We start from the raw sequence: 15556 nt of genomic DNA on the forward strand, positions 1-15556 counted from the left end.
TCCTCGGATAGGCCATAACTTTGACCCATTCATTCTCATGGAGATCCCTCCCGAATTCCTCTACCTATGTCATCCGGAGTGTTTGGAGGATGACACAGTGTGATTCTGTGAAGGACCTGGCCAGCAAGCTGATCACCCACTGACTGTCCCCAATAGTGTAAAGAGTATGAAGAAGAGGATGGGTGTGGGGCTGTCGCCCAGAACCCCCAAAGGTCATAGAGAGCACCTATCACTGCAGCATAAACCAGGCCAAATTGGTTCCTCAGAACCACAAAAGACAAAAACCTGACATTTTGAAATAAATCCCTCAGCATGGTCATGCTGACCTGAATCCAGGGGCTCAACTGTCAGTAATGCAGCTGCCATGGGTCCACCGGCCCAAGATTGAGATGGTCGGTGTGTACCAGGCCATCAGGTAAGTGCACTGCAACACCCTGTGAAAGCATTTAAAGGCCACTTAAATCCGCTATGAGGGACACGAAGGGCACCAGATCAAGAGAAGCAAGCACAAAAGCTGGGAAGCTATGGACAGCGGAAGATCTGAGGCGCTCATATTCTCCAGATGTCTGCCCCTAGCCAACACATAAGTCGCTGGAGCTGAGCAGCTAAGAAATAATACTAAATGCTTGGGGCAACGAGTCCAGCCCGGTCAGGGGGGAGTTGGAGCATTGACAGTAATACAAGTTGACGTGAGTTGTGCCATATACGATCCCTCAGAAGGGCATGCAGTCCCTGTTAGAGCAAGGGGGGAAGAGTGATAAGGAGGTCCATGAAATAGCAAAATAGACGAGGACACAACACCATCTTTGAAACAGCTACTCTACCCAATACAAACAAGGGGAGTAATTGCCAGAACACCACCTGGGAATGGAGAGCCGTCACCATTGCCATCAGGTTAGTGCCCAGTATGTCCGCAGGTAACGAAAGGAAGTGGGTTCTCAGTGGTTCAAGCACTCTCCAAGGTCAAGGTGCATTGAGGGCAGCGCATTGGGCCAGGGGAACACTCATGATTTCAGCCAGCTGCTCGGAGGCCTGCTTAGATCACCGAACTCGGCCAAGAATCGAGCAATCGGGGAGCAGTCAACAGTGACCTCACTGAGTTCAAAAAGAGCATTGTCCACATACAACGTCACGGTGTGTTGGTGTCCAGGAGGGGAATTATATCTTCTGAATTCTTTCTGGCTCTCAGTTTCTCTGAGTGTGTAGCTGCTTGTTGTTTGAAATCAATCCTCTGACTGCAATTCCGTCGTAAGCGAAAGAATTGTCAGTACATTAGATTTTTGGGCAGAGGTCTAGGGTGGAAGCTATCAATTCGCAGAAGCTTGTTTTTAGCTGTTGGTTTATGGTAAGTGTCTGTGTATAGCTTTCTGTTGTTACTGAAAATAGTGACATCCAGGAATGCCAATCTTCCTTTGTCTGTGGTGGTGGTGAACTTGAGGTTGGCGTCCTGATAATTAATCCAATCCACAAATTGTAATTCTGAATTGTTGTCTCCTTTCCATATTGCAAAGGTATTGTCTATGTATCTTCTCCATAATGATATTTGATCCCTAAAGGAATTGCTTTCATGTAATATGCGTTCAGTTTCTAGGTTGTACACATACAACCCCGCCACACTAGGACTGAAAGCACTATCTATTGAAGTCCTGTGGGTTTGTAAACGCAGTGTTTTTTCGAATTCAAAAAAGTTTTTTGTTAGGGCAAGACTGGCACATTTCATGATGAATTCTATTGGTGTTGTATATTTCCAGTCTTTTGTAATGTTCTTCTTATTACATCTAGCGTGTCGTTCTGCGGTATGCTAGTTTACAAACTCTCCACGTTTAGACTCATCAGGAGTTGGGTGTGACTAACAACTAGTACTTTTTAGACACATTTTATACTTTTAATTCATTTAATATTTTTAAAATAATATGGCATAATCCAACCACACACATTGAATTCAAATTGAAATAAGTAAACATTTAAACAGAAAGAATCATTTGAAACACATATTTACTGCATTCAACTACCATCAAGTGCTCCCATTACTATGACATAAAGTCACGCACATACATTAATACATTCAAAGTGATCACAAAAACATAGACAAATACATCAATGTTTATTCCTAAGGATCACTGCAAAAGAACATGTAGCTTTTGACGCAGGTTCACCATATTAAGAGGAAATTAAGCAAGAGTTAATCATTCCCTCTAACAGTGCAGGAGTGCACATTCTTTCATACAATGATTTAATGTCTTTAGTAAGAGCAGTGGAATGGGCTTCCTTTCCACTGCTCCATTTCAAGACTTCAGTACATAACCACAGCATAGCTGCTTTTGAAATATTGACTCATTTTGGACCTGTCGATGTGGGATTGTAGTTTAACTGAGACCCTGCTCCAACTCACCACAGGGGTTGACCACAGCATCTGGCCTTTTGCCAGGCCTCCTACCTAACCCTCCCTGGGCGGTAAAACCCCATATACACAGCCAAAAGCCATTTTCAAGAGGGTTGCCAAAACGCAGCTGTATTGAAGCAAATTCTTTTCAATTTCGGGTATATTTTCAGGATTTACAAAAACTGCGCCCGATTTGCAAACCTTGAAATCCTAGGATGATTGAGGATTCACAAATCTAGCATGGGGATTACAAATCCCACAATAAATATCCTTTTTATTAATTTAAAGCCAGTGGGGATTCCTTTGGGTCTCCATTCCCCACCCCACAGGGGCCTAATGGTTAGGAACGGCCAAGCAGTCAGAGCCTAGCAGATTACGTACAGCTGGATTTGTTGATCCACAGTGGACGGGAAAAAGAGCTCAACAGTCCAATATTGTGCCTTTATTTTTTAAATTAGAATATGTGGAGGATTCCCAGATCTACAGGCCCGATAGCTCTAACATTTAACTTCATGCCCCAATCAAAACACTTTTTAAATACAAATTTCTCAAGAACTATTGAACGGACTGAGATGACACCAAGCAAGGGCCCTTCCCTGAGGAAGGTTCTGCTTTCATGGCAAGTTAAGAGTAATTCAGTTAAGCTGTCCATGCCGTATGGAGGAACGAAAATTCCCCAGGGTATGAACCACAATTTCAAGAGCACTGATTGGCTGCTGTAAGAGAGAAATCTCTCTTACGGCAGCCATTTTCGGACATGGGGTAAGGTGCTCACTTCCTGCAGAAAGATTAAAAAATACTATATAAAATCACATGACCCGCTGTACCTATACTGGGACTGTGGATCCATAATATCTAAAATGGCAGTTGGGTCAGGGGTATCAACAAAGGTACTGCGGACTGAGCTGATAATGGAGATTTCAGAGGACCTTTCCAGTGAAGCATCATGGTAGGCTTCACCAATGCCTGGGCCATTGACGTCAGCTATGGGTTTGCCATACCCAGACATGAAGCTTTTTCAGGTTCTGAGGTACCAAAAGAAGATCAATGGCCCCTTAAAAGTTAAAAAAGAATAATAAAAAGAGATAACCACTGACTGGCCAATGGCTAAATTGAGGTGACCAAGCCCTGGTGGTTTGCGTCGGGTGTTGGTTGCAAGGCGTGACCAGAGGCAGGCCCTGCACCTAGCCCTTGCTGCACATGGCTGATGGACACCCACAGCAGGGGTTGTCAAAATGCTATGCCTCCCCAGCGGCCGTCAGAATGCTACACCTCCTCAGGGGAAGCTTAACGAGGAGAACTATCTTTATTTCTCCTTGTTTTTTCCTCTTTCTATGCGCACTGCAGTCTGCAGCACACATAGAAAGAGTAAAATGCCTTTCAGGATTGTATTTGTATAGAAAGTTGTCCCTTCCTGCACAAAAACAATCCTGCCTACAATGGAGGCACACTTGCAACATGGCGCAAGGATGCCTGCATTGGTGCGAGGCAGCCAAATGTGCGCCAGCATTAGGAAATGACAGAAATGCACCATAAAATGTTACATATATCACATTCCTGCCCTTTCACACAGTGCTTCCCAGCAAGGTGGATTGCGGCATTGCGCTGCGTGAAAGAATAATAACTCTGCCTGTTCTTTAGGAATTGTAGTAGTATTCACTTCACTCCCTTCCAGTCGTTCTTCCGCAGCCCTTTTCAAACCCTCCAGAGCCTTCCTTGACTTTATCAGTCAGCTGTATATTGTGGTGGCTAGTGGTATATGGTGGTGGCTAGTGGTATATAATGGTAGCTAGTCGTATATAATGGTGGCTAGTCATATATGGTGGTGGCTAAAGGTATATAATAGCTAGTGGTATATGGTGGTGGTTAGTGGTATATGGTGGTGGCTAGTGGTATATAATGGTGGCTAGTGGTATATGGTGGTGGCTAGTGGTGTGGTGACTCTACCTCTGCGAATCCTTCTAATGTTCTCGGGTGCACTCTGGTGCTTCGTCTTAGCCAGCTTCAACTTTGTGAGTATCACCCCCATACCTTCTTGGGCAGCTGAACCCTTGTCCCTCATTTCTACTCTCCAGCTACACTCCAGACACCCCCGTGCTGAGGCCTTCCCCGTCCCTGCAGGGAACTATCCATGTGGCAGTTTTTTCCATGACCGGCTCTGTTTACACGCAGCGCTCACTGACAGCGCATCTCCGCGCGCTGAGCCCAGTTGTTTGGATGTTCAGAGCTGGCAGTGGCAGTCATGTTGCATCGGCCGCCATGACATATTAAATGTGCTAAGGGGAGAGATGCCAAGCCCATCAAAGCCAGCCTCGCTCGCGTCCGTGCCCCAGTTGTGTAATGCGCTGAGTGTGGAGGAACTGGCACGTTTCAGAGATGTATGTCAGCAGGATGTGCCAGGGAGCAGGGCAGTGCCAGCGGCCTCGCATCTGCAGTTCAAGAGCTTGTCCACAATTGCTTCCGCTGCAGGCGGCAGTGGTGCACGCGACATTACAAACAACTACTGTTCTTATAACTCCACTCTGGAAGGGCTGTGTGTAGCTGATCTGGTGTCTTTTGAAGGGGATTGAGAAGAGTCATGGAAACATCAAGCTGTTCGGTGGGCCCACAGAGAGGTCTCGCAGTAATATGGTGTAGGCCAGCGTTTTAAATTCAGTCAGATTCGTGAAGATAGCTTATTTTGACATTGGGACATAGATTGTCCCTTAGTGGCTTTACAGAGTACACAGAAGTCGGTCCAACCTCTCCTTCTGCATCTCGTGCAGCCCACCCGTGTCTGCTTTCTGCACTGCACCCCATCCACCACACAGAACCCCTCCCCCTCTTCTCTTCCCTCCACAGCCACTTGATGCTTTCTAACAGCTTATCACCAACATCTTAACAAGAGCAAGCACTGAAGCCAAACTCAAGGTCAATGTGTCATTCTAAACATAAGGCTGAAGGCACAGCCACTCCCTGTATGCACAGACCCAGTACCTAGCCCTATATCCTTCCGCCCACTCCCACCAGGGGACTGGCCTTGCAATACCCACAAATTACAAAGAGCCACAGGCAGACCTACTGGCATTGCTGCAGTCAGCACCACCCTTACACGTCTCACAACTCTAGGGCATAGAAGCAGGGACGTTGGAATTATGCGGCAGGGTTGAGTAAATAATGCGGCTAGAAAATGCAAATTATGCGGCATAATGCGCCACATTCTGTAAAACCTTGACTTCATTATTTCGTCATTTTTAAAGCTGGTAACACTGTCTGAGCGTTGGTTGCACCTCATTAGTTCCAGTTTAAAACCAAATCTAGCAATAAGCAAGAGAAAGGTGACCAGTCCAGTTTTGAAAAGGGCCTTCCACTGCGCTGCAACACTTCTCACTGCACCTTTAGTAACTTTTAAAAGATTTGAGATAGAATTTTTTTTTTCTAAAATCTGCAGATTATGCGGCAGATGGTGGATTATGTGACAAATGCGGAAAATCTATAATTCTACGAAAATCGTCGCACAATTGCTTAATTCCAGTGGCCCTGCCTATAATGGTCTGCACATGTACCCCACAAGTTGTGCCTACATGGACCAACCTAGGATCACAACCAGAGACATAGAATGATACTTAATTACTTTATTATATAATGTCTATTACCACGCTTACGTCACATAAGGCTAAACCCTAACCTTCTTGCTTTCAAAAAAGGCTTTAAGACGCATTCTCTAAAACTATATCTTCCCAATTGACTTCTTTTGCTATCACTTCACTGTTCTTTGTGTAACTTTCTTGGTTTATTTGGTTCTTGTAAAGCGCTCTACTGCCCTGTGACTTGGTCTGCCCTGTAAAAAAACTTTAAGTAACTAAATCAAATATGTACATTTCTAATCACTAAAAAAAATAGGTATTGCTATAGGCAAGCACTGTCTTGACTTAGCACACCCTGGTGGAAGCACACACCTAGGATAGCCCGCAATTCTCTGTCTATCCTGATATGTTTCCATAGCTGGGCTGGGGTGCAGAGGCCAGCAGCGTGGGCTGGGACAATGTGGGCCAGTTTTGCTGCTGTCGTCTAGCACTACTACTGGGTTCTACAGCAGTCAGTAGAGTAAAGGGCAGTTTTTGCCTCAATTTTTTCGAATTTGGTTGTGGGAGGAATCTGATTCCCCTCTCCCACGGCCAGAATCACTTGCTGCACTTCCATGGTGGAAGATTGACCTTAGACTCTTTGGATTTTTTTGGGACACTGGGCTTCGTGTGATCCAAATGTAGGCTGAATGTCCTTCCATCTGTCATTCTCCCCCGACCCTCCATGAGACCCAGTGGACCATATTCTCATGAACTACAGGGGGCAGTTCAAACAATAACTCAGGTTTCCACATTTAAGTTATGTGTTTCTTCTTCTTCAGTCCCTCCTTGCCAATACCTAGAGTCACTTTTTGACCACATCTGGTTCCCACCAGACTCTTAAAAGGCTTATTTTCATCAGATCTCTCAGGAGGGATTGTCTTTCTCTGCGTGATTTTGATGTATTTCTGTGATGTGAGCTGCATATACTGCTTTCCATCCGAGTGACGTGGAATGGTAGTCAGGAACAAACAATATTATTTGAAATTACAGCATTATCAGGTAATACCAGGAGGAATTTGAGCGGGCAGGTTGGAATTCAGGACATTTGAAGAAATTAGATATTGTATCTCTCATTCCTACCTCGAAAGTTCGCATTTGGTGGTAAAACGTCTTGGGGTAAACACGATGCGCAATAAAGAGCTATGTAAAAATTGGCCATTTGCATGTGCATTCACCAGAGCTGAAGAAATAGAAGTCGAATTGCAGCCGTGCCTACACATATTTCTGCTTGCCTTCCTGCCTCGCTGTAGTGTATGATTTCCCCCCATCCTCCTGCACACACTCTCTAATAAAGTATTGATGGATTTTATTGGTGACAGTTTGAGAGACAGCAGTGCTAAATTTGAGATGGTGGGGCCCACCAGCACTTATCTTTGGGGATCAGCCTTTATTTTTCCTCATCAGATTTTGACCCAGAGCAACAGAGCAACAGAGAAAAAACACAAAAGAGAAGGAAGAGAAAGATGGAAAACAGTGATATAGAAAGAAAACAGGAATTAACAAGCATTTACAATGCAATGGTCTCTGCATTTTTAAAGTTAGAGCTATTGGCATTGCTCATAACATTATTTTTATTTATGTTTTTTTTTCTAAAACATAAATAAATGGCATTGTCCTTTACAATGCCAATAGCAGGGCAGGAGAGCAAGCACAAGCAACGAGTGGCAGGACAGCAAGCACAAGCAACGAAGGGGTGGGGGAGGACAGCAAGCACGAGCAACAAGGGGGGGGTAGGACAGCAAGCACAAGCAACGAGGGGGGGCAGGGGAGCAAGCACAAGCAACGAGGGGGCATGACAGCAAGCACAAGCAACATGGGGGAAGGTCAACAAGCACGCGCAACGGGGCCAGGGGGGCAAGCACAAGCAACAAGGGGGAGGACAGCAAGCACGAGCAACGAGGGGGGCAGGACAGCAAGCACAAGCAACGGGGGGCAGGGGAGCAAGCCCAAGCAACGAGGGGGGCAGAGGAGCAAGCATGAGCAACGAGGGGGTAGGGGAGCAAGCACAAGCAATGAGGGGGCAGGACAGCAAGCACAAGCAATGAGGGGGGGGCAGGAGAGCAAGCACAAGCAATGAGGGGGGGCAGGGGAGCAAGAACAAGCAACAAGGGGGCAGGACAGCAAGCACAAGCAACGAGGGGGCAGGACAGCAAGCACAAGCACAGGACAGCGAGCACAAGCAATAGGGGGGCAGAGGAGCAAGCACAAGCAACGAGGGGGGAGGACAGCAAGCACAAGCAATGGGGGCAGGGGAGCAAGCACAAGCAACGGCAGGACAGCAAGGGGGGCAGGACAGTGACCACAAGCAAAGGGGGAGGCAGAGGAGCAAGCACAAGCAACAAGGGGGGAGGACATTAGGCACGAGCAACCTGGGGGGCAGGACAGCAAGCACAAGCAATGGGGGCAGGGGAGCAAGCACAAACAACAAGGGGGGGAACAGCAAGCACGAGCAATGGGGGGCAGGACAGCTAGCACAAGCAACGGGGGCAGGGGAGCAAGCACAAGCAACGAGGGGGGAAGACAGCAAGCATGAGCAACAAGGGAGGCAGGACAGCAAGCACAAGCAATGGGGGCGGGGAGCAAGCTCAAGCAACGAGGGGGGGAGGACAGCAAGTACGAGCAACGAGGGGGGCAGGGGAGCAAGCACAAGCAACGAGGGGGGGCAGGACAGCAAGCATGAGCAACGAGGGGACAGGACAGCAAGGGGGGGAGGACAGCGAGCACAAGCAACAGGGGGCAGGGGAGAAAGCACAAGCAACGAGGGGGAGAGGACAGCAAGCATGAGCAACAAGGGGGGCAGGACAGCAAGGGGGGCAGGACAGCGAGCACAAGCAACGGGGGCAGGGGTGCAAGCACAAGCAACGAGGGGGGAGGACAGCAAGCACGAGCAACAAAGGGGGGCAGGACAGCAAGCACAAGCAACGGGGGGCAGGGGAGAAAGCACAAGCAATGAGGGGGGAGGACAGCAAGCACAAGCGTCACGACAGCACAACGGGCGCTTCTTACCTATGGGTTCGTGCTTTGCCCTGCTGCAGTCAAGCCTCCTCATTAAAAATAGATGTGGACGAGCGACGAGCTGAGCCAAGGGTCTGGGATCAGAGTCTGCTCACGCTGCCTGCACGCGCCAGTCGGTCCTCCGATTGGTTAATGAGGAACACCAATCAGAGAGCTGACTTGAGCGTGCAAGCAGCGTGATGAGGGGCGTGCTCTCTCCCGCTGATGTCAGGGAGAGAAAGAAAAGAAAAAAAACACCCCCGAATCGGGAAAAGATGGGGCTTAAAGGGAGTGACACCCCTCTCCTCCAATGGCTGGCGAGCATTTACGAGGCCAGCCAATGGAGAAAAGGGGCGGGTTCAAGCCCCCATACTGGTAAACATTAAATCTCTGACCGAGACTGCGCAAGCCAGCCTACGGTCCTCGACCTAAAAAGAACCTGACAGAGTGAAATAAAGAGGTAGGGAGTGTTTGGTATTAACAAGGCATGAAGTGGAATCTAGCATCCCGACATTCTATAATTGCGGGATGCGGCCTTCTGAGCGGAACTTTGGGCCTTCGCACTTATCATTTTACAAATTAGGCACTGACTGACACAGACTTATTGAGTCCTAGGGACCTCGCCCACCCCTCCTCCGTGCTCCACCTGTCTTCTATGCATCTTCTTTCCCAAGGAAGTGTAAGGTGTGAAACAGCAGTTAATGGCCACTTATTGCGCCCTTGACTGGAGCTTTTGTTTGAAAGGTATTTTTGGCTTTTAATTGTCCAAGCACGCCGCAGTATAGTTTTTAGGATATGAGCCCACATTGATGTGCAGTCTAATGATGATTTTGCCGCTGCTGTCCTGTTTATTGCTTCAGAATCCCTTGAAGGGCACCCCTTTTTGCTCATACAATCAGCCCGGAAGTAGAGTTGCATCCTAGATAAAACCAAAACAGTTTCCTTTGTAAAGGACTGAAATAGACATGTGGGGCAGCACCAGTGTGATACCAGAGTGAAAACGGTGCCTGGGGCCGAGCGGGGTTTGCACTGTTAAAAATCAACAGATTACATGGGCATGAAGATTTTTGACTGCTGAAAACAGGGCTCATCCTATTTTAACCAAAAAGGACATTGACACCTGCACAAGGGTGGATTCCAAACCCATACCCAGGCTGATGTTAGTAAGAAGAGTCAAGTGGTATCTTCTTGCCACCAGTTGGTAAGAATGGAGCCCCCCTCTTTATATTTAGGTACTGATGAATTCCCTGGACCCACTAGGGCCAACACGGTAGAAACATGTTGACCGCTTACATGACGGTTAGGGGACAATAAATTTCCCACACACCGTCCACTGATTTTAACATCTTATAGTTATTAGTCACATTAAAATGTATTTAAAATAACTATAATGATTTTTATCTTCATTCACATTCTCATGGGCCCCCACTTAGTTTAAAAGTGCATCCCTGTCGTCAGGTGTATGCCCGCCCTCTATCAAACCAAAGCTTTAGAGGGCGAGGACTTTTTGTGAGATGCCCTTACTTACAATGCGAACATAACTTTAATAAGGTCACTACACCAGGAGTAGCTCTTTTTGTGGTTAACAGTTAGTATTGGAGGCTGCTAGCTCCTAGAACCATGTGCCTCTTTTCCCTTCTCCACGCATCGCGAAGTTTGTTTGTGATTACTGCTAAAAATATTGCCATGAAATGTTCCTGTAAATTTAAACCCGAGTTTTTTGGCCCATACAAAATCCGTAAAGTCATCAATCCAGTGGGAATGAAAATAGACCTCCCTGCATCTATGAAGATACACCCTGTCTTCCATTTTTACTTCTTAAAACCTGTGATATCCGGGACCAATGTACCAGCTCATCTGGCCCCTGTGATAATTGACAATGAACCTGAATATGAGGTCAAGGTTTTTATTGATTCCCGTTGAGTGAGATGCAAATTGCAATATCTCATCCATTGAAAAGGTTATGGGTTCAAAGATCGCACTTGGAAACCTGCAAGTCACGTACACGCCCCTCGTTTGTTGCACCTCATTATCCTGTGAAACCTAAGCCAGTAGGGGGAAATTAGGGGTGGTGTACTGTCAGGAGTGTTGGTCCCGCTACGTGGCATACGCGGGGACCGGCAGAGGAGTATATGACTCCTTCGAAGATACCACTGTGCCCTTACTCACAATGCGATCATGACTTTAATAATATCACTACACTAGGAGCAGCTCTTTTTGTGGTTAAAAATGTTTTTAGTAGACCACCAAACCTCGTCTCCTATTGCATATGCAGGTTCCAAACGTGGATGGAGATCCACTTTTGCCCTTATATATATACTTAGCTCTCTCTAGGTTCTTGATTTCTATCTTCTGTATGTTATGAAGCAGCAGGGGTAGAATTGAAGGGAGGAGTTGGTGAGAGCAAGGACTGGGGGTGAAAGCCCTAGTTACAATAGAAGGGAGAGTGGTTAGTGGAAGAGTGACAACTGTTATTGTAAGAAAATTCAGCTATCCATATGAAAGTGTCCCAATCTGAAGTGGATTGTAGAAAGTGGCATCTTAAGTATTGCTCTAAACTCTGTTTTACCCTTTCAGTCTGGCCATTGGTTTGTGGATGATGACTAGAGGACAATCTAATGTCAATCTACAGTAGGGCCCACATACCTTTCCAAACTTTAGAGATAAACTGAGAATCCCAATCCGAATCTGTAACAGAAGGGGGGCCATGTAATCGAACTATGTGTTGTACAAATAAGGAAGCCAGGAGTTTAGATGTAGGGAGTGCTTTTAATGGAATAGAATGGGCCATCTTGGTCAATAGGTCTACAACAACAAGGAGAGTAGTATTACCTTGTGAAGTTTTTGGCAAGTCTACAATGAAATCCATTGATATAGTATGCTAAGTACTAGGAGGAGTAGGTAAGGGATTCAGTAATGCTACAGGAGTCTGCTGTGAGGTTTTCCCTTGTATGCTTATATGACAGGTTTGAATGTAATGTTTGGCATCTCTAGCCACATTGGGCCTGCAGAATTGTAGTGTAGGATATTCTCTCCTTAGTATTTGGATACCAATCATGCATTTACAACAACTTAAAGTTTCCTTATATTCAGGCAGCGTGTAACATAGGGTTCCTTATCTTTTCTGGAACATTCTGAATTAACTAAGCAAGGCATGCAAAACGAATCTCCAAGGGTGTGAACACCCACAGGTGAACATCAGAAGTAAAAACGATAATATATTTGTGCGCAGCGCCACAGTGCTGTTACCGTATTGCAGGTCTAATAATTCTCGTTATTTTACAGGAATTTGGGAGCCGCGCCGAAGGAGCCACCAGGAGGAACTACCAACACCGCCGAAGAACTCAACGAACGTCGACAGCTGAGCAGTGAAGATGCGCGGAATTGCATTGCATCACAGAATCTGCCGAACATGAACGCCCAGACCCCATTCCGACCCGGAAGAACAACTGGTACGTAACTGGCAACAAAGGCTCGATCCTAGAGACTAAAATGTGAAGCGTTTGTGTCTGATCGAAGGAGCCTTATACTCCTCTGCCGATCCTCCCGTATGCCACGTAGTGGAACCCGCACTCCGGACAGCGTATTTGGCAGTGGCTGCAAACTAGTGTGTAGTGAGGACCATCTCAGTCTTTCACATGTGCTAATTGTGGTATGATATCTGTTGATTTCTCCGTAGACTTTCTATTACTCAACTCTGCAGAAGCACTTAAGCCTTATCAGTAGGGTCCTCCTCTCCAGAAATCTCTGCAGGGGCAGCTCCTCGGCTATGGCGTAGGAGCATCACCCCACTTGCTGAAAGCCAGAAGAGGTAAAGGACAAAAATAAAATGATAATAAAACATTTTTATTATCATTTTATTTTTCGTCCTGCAGGCTGCGACTGTGAACCGAGGGATGGGCATGGCCACCCATACTGACACTAAAGCACCAGTGAGGAGGGGAAGTGGTGGGCACTGCCAAGTGTGCATGATGGTTTGGCTGGCCCTCGAGGGCTGGCCAAACCATCATGCGCAAATAGCATTTCTCCAGTCGAGATGTGTTGCACAGCTGGGTGAAGAAACCAACACAGGCTCCCAGTGTATGTCTGAGCGCCAAACTGAGGCACCCAGACCAATCCCAGCACTGCTCTCATGCTGGGAATAATATTGGAATTGAGACATGGGAGTCTGCGCAGTGTGCAGCAGTTCCTGAAGGGGAAGTGAGGATTGTGCGCAAGGCAACAGCTGCTGGAGCAGGTAAGTGCAATTTTCTTTATTTATAATTGTGAATTTGTTTGTTTGTGTCCCCTCCACCCCACCACTTTGCAATATGAGTAGCCGCTACTGAGTCTCAGCCTTTATCTTTACCGGTTGTATGTTATTATATTGTCCCATGATTTTAGGCACGTTGGAGCCAGTTGTATGTTAGAGTAAAGCCAACCATTACTTTGCTCTATAGCTAAATCAGCTCAATGATATTGCCTACCACTACACTGTTACTGTAAGTTTTATATTTATATGATTGCCATATCAAACCTATCCCTACCGTATTTTACATACATTTTTGTAATTCTTAATTATTTACCAAAACAGTTAACATTCTGCAGTGCATAACCTTTTCATACTTAGCAAGTGCTGGTAAAATCCTTTCTTTTACCAACAGATACGTGCAGAATTTCCTTACATTCAATATTTTCTTCTTTGATATATTATAGTCCCTGATAGCCACTTCTTTTGAAGCATAGTAACACCCTATTTTTCTTGTATAGTTTAAATAGGTACTACAGAAGGAGATTTATGTATCAGTTTCTGTCCATCAAAATCTTTACCTCAAAACTATAACTTAACTTTTGTGTCCCATTATTCCTGAACCATTGGGATGGACGCCACGCTACGGTGCCGGCCGAACTACGTTTATACACTTATCAGGGAATAAGGACAGTTGATTTGGGCTGATCCACTAGTGCGCGAAATTCTTCAATCACATTACTAATATATAGGAAAAAAACATTCCTTAAGATATATTTGAGTCATATCGGGTCCTACAAAGGAGATACTATAGAAAAATTGTGCAGACCCCAAGAAAATGTGTCATCTGCCCTGAAGAAGTCCGAGAAGGAGGAAACGCGCTGGCTATGGTCTTTTTATTCTACTGGAAGAAAATGTATGAATAAAGAATATACTTCAAACTACTCCACTGAACTACTATCATTTGTTTGAAATAAGCTCTGCAAATATATATGTATAAAATTGTTATCTTTATTGTGAATTATAATTGCAATCAGTGTGCTGGACCATTGTATGTTGCTTTTTGAAAGTGAGACAATTGTGTCTTAGGAGATTTAGGGGTTTTGAATCTCCGGTCCATAGCACCTAACTGTGTGGATAAAGAATTTACTGAGGATAGGTGCAATTGTGTTTGGCCCAAAAGCCCGTTCTCCTTGCATTGCAATTTGATCAGGCGGAATGTTGGTGCTTGATTCAAAGGAGCTGAGAGCAGTTGAAGAGAGATGTTGGTCCTGCCTGTCACTCCTGTCTGCTGTGTAGCTTACATTTCAATAAACTCCTGCTGAACTCATCAACGACGACGAGTCCTATACTACAATGTATTTACCTAAAACCTACCTCCACTTGAATCAACTATAAAGTAATAATTTCTCACATTTTTATTTATCCTGCCAAAAAGCAACTTATAAAGTAGGTTTCCTGGAATTAAACTTTTTTATTTCTAGTACATAAATGAAAGGAGTCTGTTTCTTAATATTCTTTTTGAGTTAAAATCAAATGACCAGTAAGTCGTATCAGGTAGAGGAAAGCTCTACGATTTATGACTTAATCTGTGTTATGCATCCTGATATTTTATCACAAATTTTTTCCCGGTGAACTTCTGCCCGGTCATCTGAATTCCTTCCCCAACCCTCAAGCTTCTCCAATTGCATGCTGAGTCAGGCTCTTCACTCAGGGTCCTCTGGCATTCAGCACTTGGGTTCTGCCTTCCAGAGTACTTCCTCACTGAAAGACTGGAATTCAGTACCTGTCTACCACCCTCATCTGTATGTGTCTGTGGTTGGACTTAATTTGTTATGGTTCTCAGGGATTTAGGGCCAGATGACCGACCATTCCATTTTGCAAGTTGCAAATTGCAACGTTTGGCGACTCCCAATTTGCGTCTCGCAAAATGGATGTACAACAGTGTCTCAGACACTGTTTGCGATTCCTAATCGGGTCGCAAATGACCTGCCTCATTAATATTCATGAGACAGGTCACAATTTGTGACCCTATTGGGAATGTCCAGCACTCACAGGGATGGTGGCCTGCTGGAGTCCGCAGACCACCATGTCTGTTACTGCTTTTTTTTTAATGCAGCCCGATGCATTAAAAAAAAATGAAATGTTTCTGTTTCATTTTTGACGAGCAGGCAGTGGTTCGTGGGACCACTGCCTGCTCTTCAAAAATATTTTCACTGCTAGTCACAAAGGGGAAGGGGTCCCCTGGAGACCTCTTCACGTTTGTGAGTCGCTTACCACCTACTTCAAATAAGTGGTAAACTACGAGTGTTTTGCGACTGCAATTGCGGATGCAAAACAATC

The sequence above is a fragment of the Lissotriton vulgaris genome, chromosome 2_1, assembly GCF_964263255.1.
Source record: "Lissotriton vulgaris chromosome 2_1, aLisVul1.2, whole genome shotgun sequence".
NCBI lineage: Eukaryota > Metazoa > Chordata > Amphibia > Caudata > Salamandridae > Lissotriton > Lissotriton vulgaris.